This window comes from Dermacentor silvarum, chromosome 1, assembly GCF_013339745.2.
Source record: "Dermacentor silvarum isolate Dsil-2018 chromosome 1, BIME_Dsil_1.4, whole genome shotgun sequence".
NCBI lineage: Eukaryota > Metazoa > Arthropoda > Arachnida > Ixodida > Ixodidae > Dermacentor > Dermacentor silvarum.
In genome coordinates, this window is record NC_051154.1 from 228,296,744 (window position 1) to 228,308,833 (window position 12,090).

Below are 12,090 nucleotides of genomic sequence, written 5' to 3' on the forward strand. Positions count from 1 at the left end.
AATGCCCCAAAGTTATGACATTGTAAATAAATAATTAAGTTCCTAGCCTTTCTATGGGGTAGGGCAGAGCAAGATGATTAAAGGCAGTAAAAGTACTTATACTGAAGCCTTTAAAAATAAATCCTGGACTTTTTAAGTGCCAAAACGACGATCTGATCATGAGGCACACTTTAGTGGGGCAGTCTGGATTAATTTTGACCACTTCGGGCTCTAAGTGCACCTAAATTCAAGTACACAAGCGTATTTGCATTTCACCCCCATCGAAATGTGGCTGCGGTGGCCAGTATCGAACCCGCGACCTCGAGCTCAGCAGTGCAACGCCATAGCCATAAGCTTCCGCGGCGTGCCTTTATTTCAAGAGATAGAAACCTAAACTTATAATTCTATGACAAAAAGAAAAGAGAAAAAGTTAAAGTGTCCTAGCTAAGCTTTTTTAAAATTTTTCTTGGAAGTCTCAGTGATTGCCTTACTGTTCCTTTTTCGACATTTTATCTGCTCATATACAGGGTGTTTCAGCGAACACTTTCAAAATTTATTTAAGATTGCCTGTGGCAGAGAGCCCAATTCTAGTTAATGAGCTGGTCTACTCGAAGAGGCGGACATTACTTGCACAAGAAATTTAAATGCATAATCGACTAATTAACAAAAATTTACTAATTAAGTTTTTAACTAATTACCTGATGGCCCATATTCCAATTTACAAATTGTAGCCGTGGAGTTTGCAATGCGGATCCACTTAGAATTAATTCTCAGGGTTCCAGTTAATTTTGTGCTTTATTGCATAAAGCGACATTTTGTTAAGAACCTAACTGGAACGCCAATGCATTTCTCCGCAAAGTTCGGGAATTAATATCTCGAAACTGGTGTCCTCCCGAGAATTCGTTCCAAGTGGATCCGCCTTGCGAACTCCCCGGCTACAATTTGTAAATTGCAATATGGGCCATCAGGTAATTAGTTAGAAACCTAATTAGTGAATGTTCGTGAATTATTCGATTATGCATTGCAATTTCTTATGCAAGTAATGTCTGCCTCTTCGAGTAGACCAGCTCATGAACTAGAATTGTGCTATCTGCCACAGGCAACCTGCACGAATTTTTGAAAGTGTTCGCTGAAACACCCTGTATATACTATTCATTCTGTGAAAGCCTTCAATTGGCACTTATTGCGGCTTGCAAATTGTAGCTGGTGATTTCTTTAGGTGTATTCATTTGGAGCGAATTCTGATGATGGCCACCCGTCCCGAGATATGTGTTTTTCATAGTGTCCGATGAAATACATTGGTGTTGCAATTATTTTCGTGCTTCAGTGCATAAGACGATATTTTGCTAAACAAGTGAAACAGTGCATTTTTACAAGTTTGATGGTTAATTATGCATTTAGAATTTATTATGCAAGTAATGTCCGCTTCTTTAAGCAATCTAGTTCAAGGGCTGGAATTGTGCTATCTGCCATAGGCGATTTTTAAAAAATTCTGTGTAGTCTAAAAGGTTGCTGTTTTGCCTGAAAGGCAAAGCTTCGATTGCGATAGCAAATTAGCAGAAAGCTATACGAAATAAAATGGGTAGTTTTGTAGGCCATATAAATGCGTAAACGTTCGCTTACTAACTAGATTAACAAGTGTAGTGTCACGTGTGCAGAGGCAAACATAAACACATCTCACTCGATGAGCGCAGGCACTCACTGTCAGAATGCTGGCGTGTGGAAAAGCGGCAGCAGCAGCGAGTGAATTGACCTTCGTGCTGCCTCTCGCTTCAACGCGAACTAAGCGGCGAGAACATAGCGCACACGAAGCTGTCAGCCCTCGACGCACCTATACTCTGTATGCATCACAGATGGCTTTGAAGGTAGTGCCCCTGCAGCCGTGCTCAGCTGCTGCCGTAGTAGGATCTCCCTCCCCGGTGCCTTGCGTGCAATGGAAGACAGTGCGCTTCCTCCCCATCTTCCACCCTTGCACATGCGAGAGATCAAGCCACCATCCTCGACTCACCCTCGCACACTTTCACTCGCAACTACAGCATACGGCACGCGGCCACGGTGTTATCACACTTGGACTTTATATTGATTATCATACCAACAACCACAGCGGAAATACGCTTGAAGTGTCCATAAAATTCCCATCGCAATAAAAGGAAACACTTGTGTTCACAAAAATACTTTTTAAGTGCTAAATGAAATGGATAGACCAGAGGAACATGAGAAATCATTTCAATATGCTCTTTATTTTCAAAGGAGGTTTCTTGTATTTTTTTCTGAATATCGCTTGTGACATTCTGGTGCGAATTAAACCATACACAGACAATTGCATGATTTATTCAGAGATAGACTAGTCTCACTGACGAGCTACATCTGAGTAGGTCATTTGAAAAGTTTGTGAACTGGTGTGATGAATGGCAGATGTTCATGAAGTTAGAAAAATAAAAATAAAACGCATCTTTACCAAATTTTGCACATGATTGTCCTCTGCAGTTTCAGTACTCATCTCAGGTAGATGAGACCTATTACAGTCGAACTTGGATATATCGAATTTGAGGGAGATCACAAAAAAATTCGATATATATAGGTAGTTCGATATATAAAATAAAAATTTGATACATAAATTTTCAAGGAGATTTTACAACTGTTCCATATACACAATAATTCGTTATATGTGGGTTCGATATAACCTGGTTCGACTGTAATTCGGTGTCCTGTTCTGCTAACCAAAAACTTTTGTTCCTGAAGTTAAGTACTACTGGTGTTCACCTTCTTGCATTTAATGCAATTTTACAGCCAACTTTATACTACACTTCTGTAGTTTAGTATCTTTTTACAAAAAAGAAGACATTGATAGAATTGTAGGTATTCAAAAATGGGTAGTACAATTTATATTGTAACAACTTTGGATGCACATCAATTACCACCCTGCTAAGTAGAGTCAAGCTGTTAAAGAAAATGAATTTTGTGGTTGAAATTCCTATATCAATAAATTAACAGACATCTCACATCTTTTTTTTTCCCCATGGAATATGTGAACTAGGTAAAGGTACACGCTAAGAATTGCGTACCCACTGTGATGGCCTAGTGGCTATGGTGTTGCGCTCCTGAGCACTAGGTAGCGGGATCAAATTTTGGCCGCATTTCGATGGGGGTGGATTGCAAAAACGCCCATGTACCATGCATTGGGTGCACGTTAAAGAACCCCTGGTGGTCAAAATTGATATGAAGCAGTACGGTCTGCTTCATAATCAGATCATGGTTTAGGCACGTAAAAACCCGAGAATGTGTATATATATGAGAATTGCATTTTTGCCCAGTTGCAATAACTGCTTTAAGTATGCTGCTTTAAAAACACCATCCCTCACAACCAACTGTGCAGTTTTGGGACAGTAGGCCACACATTTTTATTTTTTCATTGCATCTTAATCCATATTCCAGCTCCTGCAAGGCAAGATAGCTGACATGTACACAACGCTCAACGCTTGTCGCTCATACCTGTACAGTACAGCCAGGGCTGTGGACCAGGGGCACGTCCTGTCCAAGGTGAGGTGGACGGTGTTTCTATTGCACTTGCAGAGCACACAGTTGTATTGTTTATTTGTTTGCATGTTTGGAGAATCCTACGGGTGTTCAACTTGCATTTGGGTACATATGGTGGGGCATAGTCAGACTAGTGCTATGCACAAGTGAGCTCTGTGGACAATTTGCAGCTTAGACTTCGTTATCTACAATGTGGTAGTGCATGCTGCAGTTTAATTGTAAATTGCCTGATAATTGTGTGAAAGCATTTTATGTATATAGAGGAAGATTTATCATCTTTTAAATTTTATTATTATTATGATCCTTTTGCTTCAGTGTGACACTATGTACTGCAAGAATGTTTCACTTCCACATTCTTTCTTTGGTTTCAGTGATTATTTGCCTCTTAAGTAGCTGTATTGATTTTAAGGAGCTCTAAGCTGCTCACATAGCCAAAATTAGCTGTACACTTAAGGTTAAAGGGCAGTCCACTAGATTTCTTTTGGGAGCTACAACATTTTGGCGTGATTGAGTGTAGCAACACATCCATGCATTCTACCCTCAACATGAGCCCTTATCCACTACTCCTGTACATACTGGCCAGTGGTAGTGATTGTTGAGATGCTAGCTGTCGTGGTCCATGTAAACATGGGTGCCAGTTTGCTAATTCTTTTTCTCTCCTCGTTTTTTTTTTCTCTCTCTCCTTACCTCTGGTCACAATGACTTTCCACAATCAGCATTTGTCCTCCTGTTTCCCATACACTTCTCAGGGAGATAAGCCAAAAGGGCACGTCCCGGTGACATGTACTTGCGCATCATGTGACTAGACTCCGGGAGAGAAGAAGCACAGTTTGCGCGAGAAAGTAGCTCCGGCACACAAGCCATGCCCACCATGTTGCCCTTAGGAGGCTGCAATTCCTGGAAATTGATCTTGGCAAATAGATCATATGCAAGCTAAAGGTGACGCACAGGAGAGCACCTGGATCTCCACAAAATGTATATTTTGTAGGGGTGCACGATTACTCGATTTCGAATAGTGAGTGTTGGACTTATTCGATTCGTGAATCGAATACTATTCGATTGTTCAAATAATCAGTACCCACACAGTGAATTACCCGGTCGTGGTCGGTGCCTCGACGTGCACAGCGTTCCCACGGCATGCGCTGTCTATCGGTACAAGGTTCGATCAGACCGATCGAAAAGGCAAATATTAAGTCATGCTAAAGTGATAGATTAGTGCTCGAGAATCTCTAAGGCGTCAATATTATCGCGAACAGAGCCTTAGTAATAGAGAAATTGACGTAAATGCAGGATACGATCAGAAACTTCCCCGGGATATTCAAGTGCTGGCGTGATGACAAAGGCACTCCTCATTTAAATTCTGTCTCTAGTACTCAACCACACGTTATAAAAACATCATTGCATTGCATTATAAGATGAAATAAAAGGCTACTAGTCCAGTTCTATTTCATTTTTAGAAAGAACTCATTGACATTACCCTTGACGACGATGCGGGCGGTTGAAAGGTTTTATTTTTGCTCGACTCTGTGCCGCCCACGCTATTGCGTTTCAGTAGTTTCCTTATTGCGTAGTTCTGCGCTGGTTTTGCTGGCTCGCGCAACTCGCACAAACTGCAAGTAGCAGAGAATTCCATTTCCATGTGATGTCGCTGGATGCCGAAACGGTCTAGGCCACTTGGCCAAAAGCAGCTGCAGCGACGAATCCACTTCTCTGTCTTGGCACGGTTTTTCCATGGCCGCGTGTTTGCTTCTTGTGCAAAAAACTGTACCACCTTCTGTCGACCGCCGTTTTACTCACCGACGGCAGCTAAGGGCGGTGATGGCGTATGCAACGTTGCCACTCCTTGGTTGGGTGGCATGAGACTTGAATTGCGATAAAGATATTCGAACCCTTCAGATGCAATTTTCTCATAAACTAAGTCTTTTCTTGGCACGAAACAAGCATTGCGAGGTTTCTGGAACCGTATTTAAAGAGTCCACATCGCCTTATTATTTGCCTTTAGTGTCTCTTTAAGGTACGGGAATGGAGGGAACAACTAAAGCAGCGCTTTTGGAAAGCATGGAAGCATGTCTGATGATCGGGTCAATTAGCCACTTGAAGGTACGCTGATCGTATCGGATACGTGAGTTCATTGTTCATGCATGCAGATTTGCGCTGTTCGCAGCTTTCTATCCACATGCGAGGACACAGACGAACTTGGCATGCGTGCTCGCGGTAGTTTGCCGGCTGGCCGACCGCGGACTCGAACGCTGCTTTAGCAGCTGTCAATCTAACCTGTATGCGTGTTCTCGCGACCGATGACTGATGAGCCACCCGTAGGAACATTAGCGACAAGCTTTCCGCGACGGTTTGCGGCCCGTTATCACATCGGCCAGAGGCAAATTTTCGTCATACCCACAGCATTGGCCACACTGTCTAGCCTGTTTAATGCGTGTCGGCAACAAAAGTTACGGTTTCCTACCGAATCAACGCACCCTCAGACACACCCCTAGACACACCCCCGCTTGCCATGGGCCTCCCGATTTGAGAATTCTTTACTGTCAGCGCCAATGAATGTGCTGAGTGGTGCCGAGTGACGTGATATGCATTCTCCACTTTTGTCTGTCGCGCAGATTGGCCTTAACGAGCTGACTGACGGTAACCCACAGAAAATACCTGCCATAAAGATGGAAAAACCATCTTGATTTCTGAAAGAAAACTGGAAAGCAAAACTTGCTAAGTAATAGAAGATTGCCATTGAGCACAAGTATGGCCCACTATTAAACTGAAAAACCACATTGGCATTTAGGACAACTTTGCTATTGAAGCGAAAGCTTCATTACGCTACCTCGGGCAGCCATCAGCGACTCAACAGTTTTCACCTTGAGAGCTAGAGGTCAAACCACAACAGAGCATTAACGTGCGTTTATAGTCCGACATTATCGGTGTGTGTGTGTGTGTGTCTGTGTGTGCGCGCGTGTGCATGCGTGTGTGCGTGCCTGCAAGCAAGCATCATCAGACGCCGGGCGCGTTTGGAGCGCATTGGCCGCGCGTCCGGTTACGTAGACGCTGGACGCGTCGGAGCGCATTGGCTGTGCGTCTGGTTACATTGGCGGCGCCAGTACGTCGAACCATCGGTCGAACTATAGCCGCTGTTGTTCTTGCCAACGTGACATAAGATGTGCGTGCATTCACGCTGCGTCGGACTATACAGTTCAACCTGCTTATAACGAACCTCCATATAACGAATTCTTGGATATAATTAGATTTCTATTACCCGCCGTTACTCCATAGAAGCACATGTATTTGAGACCTCTACATAATGAAGTGGCAGCGGGAGACCCCCTCGAAATAACGAATTTTCCTCGCCAACAACCTAGAGATTTCGCCCCAAATTTTGTCATTTTTGCACAAGCAGCAACTGAAAGCACCTTCTCCGCCGCGACGGAATGCGAAGCGGTGGCGTCGCGCTTGGCACGCTCGAATTCACGGCGACTGCGAGGCGAGATCGAGCGCACGTGTGCGTGCGTGCGAGCGTGCACGAGGCAGGCCTGCATCTCTCGACCTGGCGATCTTGCCGCCGTGGGCGTGACCTCCGCTTGCTGCAGCTGGCCTAGCCCGCCAAGCCGGCACTCTCCTTTTCCAGTTGATGTTGCCAGAAAAAAAGTTTTTTTTTCCAATGTGCTGGCAGCGCCCCTCTTTGGTTACTGTGCAAGTCTCTGCGCTTCACTTCACTAACCTAATACTAGGTGACACTATACGACGCTACGACGCCATCGTGTCGCTTGGTCTTCGTTTCCGACGCCTTGCGCTTGTGCGAAACGACACGCGTCCACGCATCTGGTGTGACATTCCAAGGATGAGTGCTTCCACGAAGAAACGCAAGATATTGACTCTTGAGGACAAAATGGCCATCTTGGACGGCGTTTCTGGAGGCCAAAAAAAGAAAGGTGTAGCTGCCAAATTTGGCATCCCAGCTAGTGCTTTGTCCACAATTCTAAACGCGAAAGATGCGATTCGCAGTGCTGTGGAGCGTGGCACAGAGGGCAAGAAGAAGTTGAAGTTATCAACACACGCCGACGTCGACAAAGCTGTGTTCACATGGTTTATGGACATGCGGGCACGAAACGTACCCATTAGCGGCGCTGTTTTGCAGCAAAAAGCAAGGGATTATGCTTGCATCCTGGGCTGCGATGATTTAAAAGGCAGTAACGGGTGGCTCGAAGGTTTTAAAAGCAGGTACGGGATCGTCGGCAAAGTGATCAGTTTCTTTTTCGAATTTTCGTGCCGAACCTGCATATAACGAAATCCTCTTTATAACGAAGTTGTTCGGGAATTTGTCAATTTCGTTATATCCAGGTTTAACTGTATTTAGGCCTGAAAGGAGACATTGCTGCCATTGCCCGAGTAGAGTTGGACCCGGCTGCGAGTTGCAACCAAGTCTCACTACTTTACTGATCACTGTAGTGTCTTCATAGGCATAAAAAATTATGAGTAAACACTGTAATCATTGCAAACATGTCTGTATATCATTGCGAAACCACACCTTGCCCACAGCTCGACAATGGGCCTAGCCAGGGCAGTGAAGCTTTCGCTATCAACCAGGGTTAACCAAAGCTAAACCACACCATTTTTTTTCTTCACTTTCAGAGGGAAAAAGCACTTGATTCTGTTTGACAATAAATATTGATAAAAAATATTTCCTGGTACTTCATATACGAATTGAGTTGTTATTAGTGCTCGCATACTAATTTGGTGTACCCTTTAAAAAGAGTAAGAGCATACTATACATCTGGATTCATAGGTAACCAAGTTACTGATAGCTACCAAGATTCTTGTTACGTAATGTTATTAGCCTCCTGAGCGTGTGCAGCACTGTGCTTTTTGCACGAAATTTGGGAGCATAAAAGTTTGTGCGAAATTTTCTGATATTGGATATTCGATTCGATATTCGGCTTTTTTCTCTTGGTTCAATTCGATATTCGATTCGAAACCTACTATTTGGTGTTTGCACACCTCTAATATTTTGCCATTGTATGCCACACGAAAGAAACCTACAGAAGCTGTGTAGACGTGAAGGATTACTTTGGAAAGAGCCATAATACTGCATTGTAAAGAGCCTCAAGTTCTGTAATGCTAGTGTTATCAGTAAGGAAAATGGTTTCTGACATCCATCTGTCTATACTGACAAAATTTTAAACCTGAGATACCTTAATACATGCTGATGGGCTAGTTGGTGAGGCATGATATTGATCAGTGCTCCCACTCCTGCGCCAAATGCACCAAATTGCGCCATACGAGATTTCCTGCACCATCCTATTATACATGATTTTGCGCCGAAGTGCACCAAAATTAGCACCTGTGCATTATGTGTGTGGCCGCAGTGTTCCGCAGACGTGCATAGCGCGCATGACTAAAGCGGCTTCATAAATCGAACGGCGACTGATAATTCGAGCTCTATGGGGACCGCCTAAAAGTAGAAATAATTGGGAGTCAGAAATATCCAAATTTGCCAGAAAATAACTGAATTTATTCCGCCAGTGGCTAAAAAAGACATTCTCGGTTGACCACTTTTGGGGATACGTTCACTTTTGCGGGATTTCGCGTCACTAGGGTCAGCTTCGTCACACTTGGTAGTGTGCCCGGAATGCTATCATCCATCTACGTGTCCAGTGCTAGTCGCACGAAATGCCGCGAAAGTGAAAGTATCCCGGAAAGGGATCGTCCAAAAATAAAGCTGGTTTGTCAATGCGGTCCTGTGCGCACGTACGCTTGCCTACGATCTGGTCAGTCCGTATCTCTACCATTGTTATGCTGTCGCCACAAAAAGACGAAAGTAGAATTAATGCATGCACCGAATCTTCAACCTTTGGCAACAGGACCACGATTCTGTAGCGATGCCTTTTCCGCTGCCACTCCTTACGAACGTCAGTGGTATAAGAGCGGCACTTCGCCTGCGTTATATGGTATCAGCCGGCAGAGAAGAGAGAGAATAAACTTTAATCAAAAGAGCACGCGAGCGTAGGTAGCTGCTCCCCTCTGCAGTGGGTGGTCCTCTCAGTGCAGGAGTCCAGCGGCCTTAGCTGCCCTTCTCGCTCGGTTGACCAGGTTGAGCTGGTCCGTCGAGTCAGAGCAGGGGCGGTATTCTGTAAGAGTCTACCTAGTGGACTGTCCATTTCGGCTGTCGCTGATTGGCTGCTGCTTGATGTGCAGGAAGGTGCCAGCCAGTTTTCTTCCTGCACGTCAAGCAGCAGCCAATCAGCGACAGCCGAAATGGACAGTCCACTAGGTAGACTCTTACAGAATACTGCCCCTGGACAGCACTGCCTCCCATTGCTGTGTGGTGGAGTGTGTTATGGGTGTGAGCTGTGGTGTGTTTGCACAAGCCCATACCATGCGATAAAGCATTGCGAATTGATTGCAGTGTGGACATTTATAGGAATACAGCGCAGGGTGTATGGTGTGGTAAAGACTCAAATGTGGATATGTGTTTGCTTGCAGTTTTCGCCATATTATGGCTTCCTCTCGTGTCAGAGCATTGTGAGGCGGCGGTAGAGTTCTTCGTGAAAGGCGATAGTGTTGTAGGATGTGCGTGTAGGTTGATGGTATGGGCTCAGGATGAAACTGCTCGGCGAGGCCCTCTCGCGGCTCCCGGTGTGCATGCACTCGGGCGAAGGCGTGTGCCTGCTGATTGCCGGCAGAGAACAGTAGATGATAAGGGCAGCATATAGAATCGAGCGGAATGCATCGCTACGAAATCGCCGCGTAGGAGTCGACCACACTATCATAGCCAAATGACGTTTTTTTTTTTTGAAACAGTCACTGTCCTTGTCGATGGAGACATTGAGGGTGTAGTCGGCGCCGCTTAAACAACTTAATTGGCCGCAACTGTGTCGCTAGTTAACATGTCAATGAATAAACGCTGGACACACGGAGCCAACCCGAATGCACTCCCGAATGGCTTGTCGGAGTTCGCTTGCCCGACGGCTTTGCACGGTCGGTGCTGGACTAACTAGGCTTTGCTAGTTTTGGTTTCCAGGAGGTGTTGGCAACATGGCCGACCACCATGCTGCGGCGATGCCAGCGATGTATCAACGCCAAAATATTGCTATTTCCGCTCAACTCGGCTGTCAAATTAGCCCGCAGTCGTGTAGGCGGAGTCCGAATTATATAGAAAGGCATACCTTAAGGTATGGTATGGTGTGGTAACTTTATTACGGTTCCTCGGGATGCACGGTGTCCGAAATTTATGGGCCAGCGATGGCGCCTCAAAGTAGTATGAATAATCGAGCTTGTTTGAATTGCTGGTGTCGAAATAATTGGTCGACGCCAGTTGTGAATCGGCTAGTTGCTGAACAGAGGCTTCAGCTTTACGAGGAAAAACAGACCTTGAAAAGTACCTGGTGTCGTCTGAAGCAATGACTGAGTGTTACGAGGGGCTCATCAAGGCTGGCCTGGCTCAGAAAAGCATTGATGACATTGAGTCTGGCCAGGTGTTTTTGACTGATGCTAAAGCCTTGCTGAAAACATAACAAAGTGTCAGCTGTCAATGAAAAAATCATACGATGTAAAAGGAAACATCTGAGCAGCTTCACTCAAGTTGAAATACTAATTACAGCACACTGTGTGAACAGGTTTGTTGTCTTCATTTAAATTAAAGGGAAACTCATATATTTCGAGGCAGAGCAGCTTTGTTTTACAGCAAGGAAATACTTTCTGGAATAACGCTTGTCAATTTGAAGTGTTTGAATTAGCTTAGGACATGTCCAGCAACTGGCATTTATTCACTCCAAAGTGCTCCGAAATCTGTATCTGGATGCTCCAAACTGCTCCAAAATTACGATTTTTCTCCTCCAAATATTGCTCTAAATCTCAGTTTGTCAGTGGCGCCATTGTATTGATGAAGCAGCGCCCTTGAAATGGAGACGTTCATGCACACATGAAAACGGACACACATAGGTGCTGTGCATATCCTTTTTCATGTGTGCGTGAATGTGTCTATTTCAAGTACACTGCTTCATCAATATTTGAGATACCAGTTTTGTTTGGTTCCCTATGTAGTACATGGCCATTTAGGTCCACGTATCAGTGGTGAACGTGACTTAGAATCTTTGTTCACCATCGGTACATACTTGGTCCAAGGTATCCATGTGTCAGTGGAATGACACTGGCGAAACCAGCTTTGAAATTTTATGTTAAAATTTTATGTGTCAGCATTCCTTTAAAATTTGTGTAAATACAGTGTGTATGTATTTGCATCAGTTTACTGTGGTAGCAAGCATCAGCAAACTTTGAACAAACCTTGCTCACGATGCATTGCTTGTAGTACTTGATGCCTGTGGTGAACCATAGTGGTTTTAATGCCCCTTTTCTTGCAAAAATGTGCAGGATTGTGCAGGGGTCATCCTATTCTGTGCAGAGAAAGCAACACAAGTGGCTCTAGATGCCATTCAGTGCTTAGGTGAGTTTCTTCATCCTATTCTGTGAGTGGAGCACTTTTGGTGAGTGCCAAACTATGTTTTCATGGTTAGGCAGCTTGTCGCTTGTCAAGTATGAAGAAAGGTGCACATATCTCAGCACTATCACTACTAGCAA

The 12,090-nt window shown here is 44.6% G+C and overlaps 1 pseudogene; it reads left to right on the top strand.

The window, feature by feature from the left end:
• LOC119437529 (isovaleryl-CoA dehydrogenase, mitochondrial-like) overlaps nt 1-12,090 on the top strand; it is a 43,318-nt pseudogene that overhangs the window by 26,993 nt on the left and 4,235 nt on the right.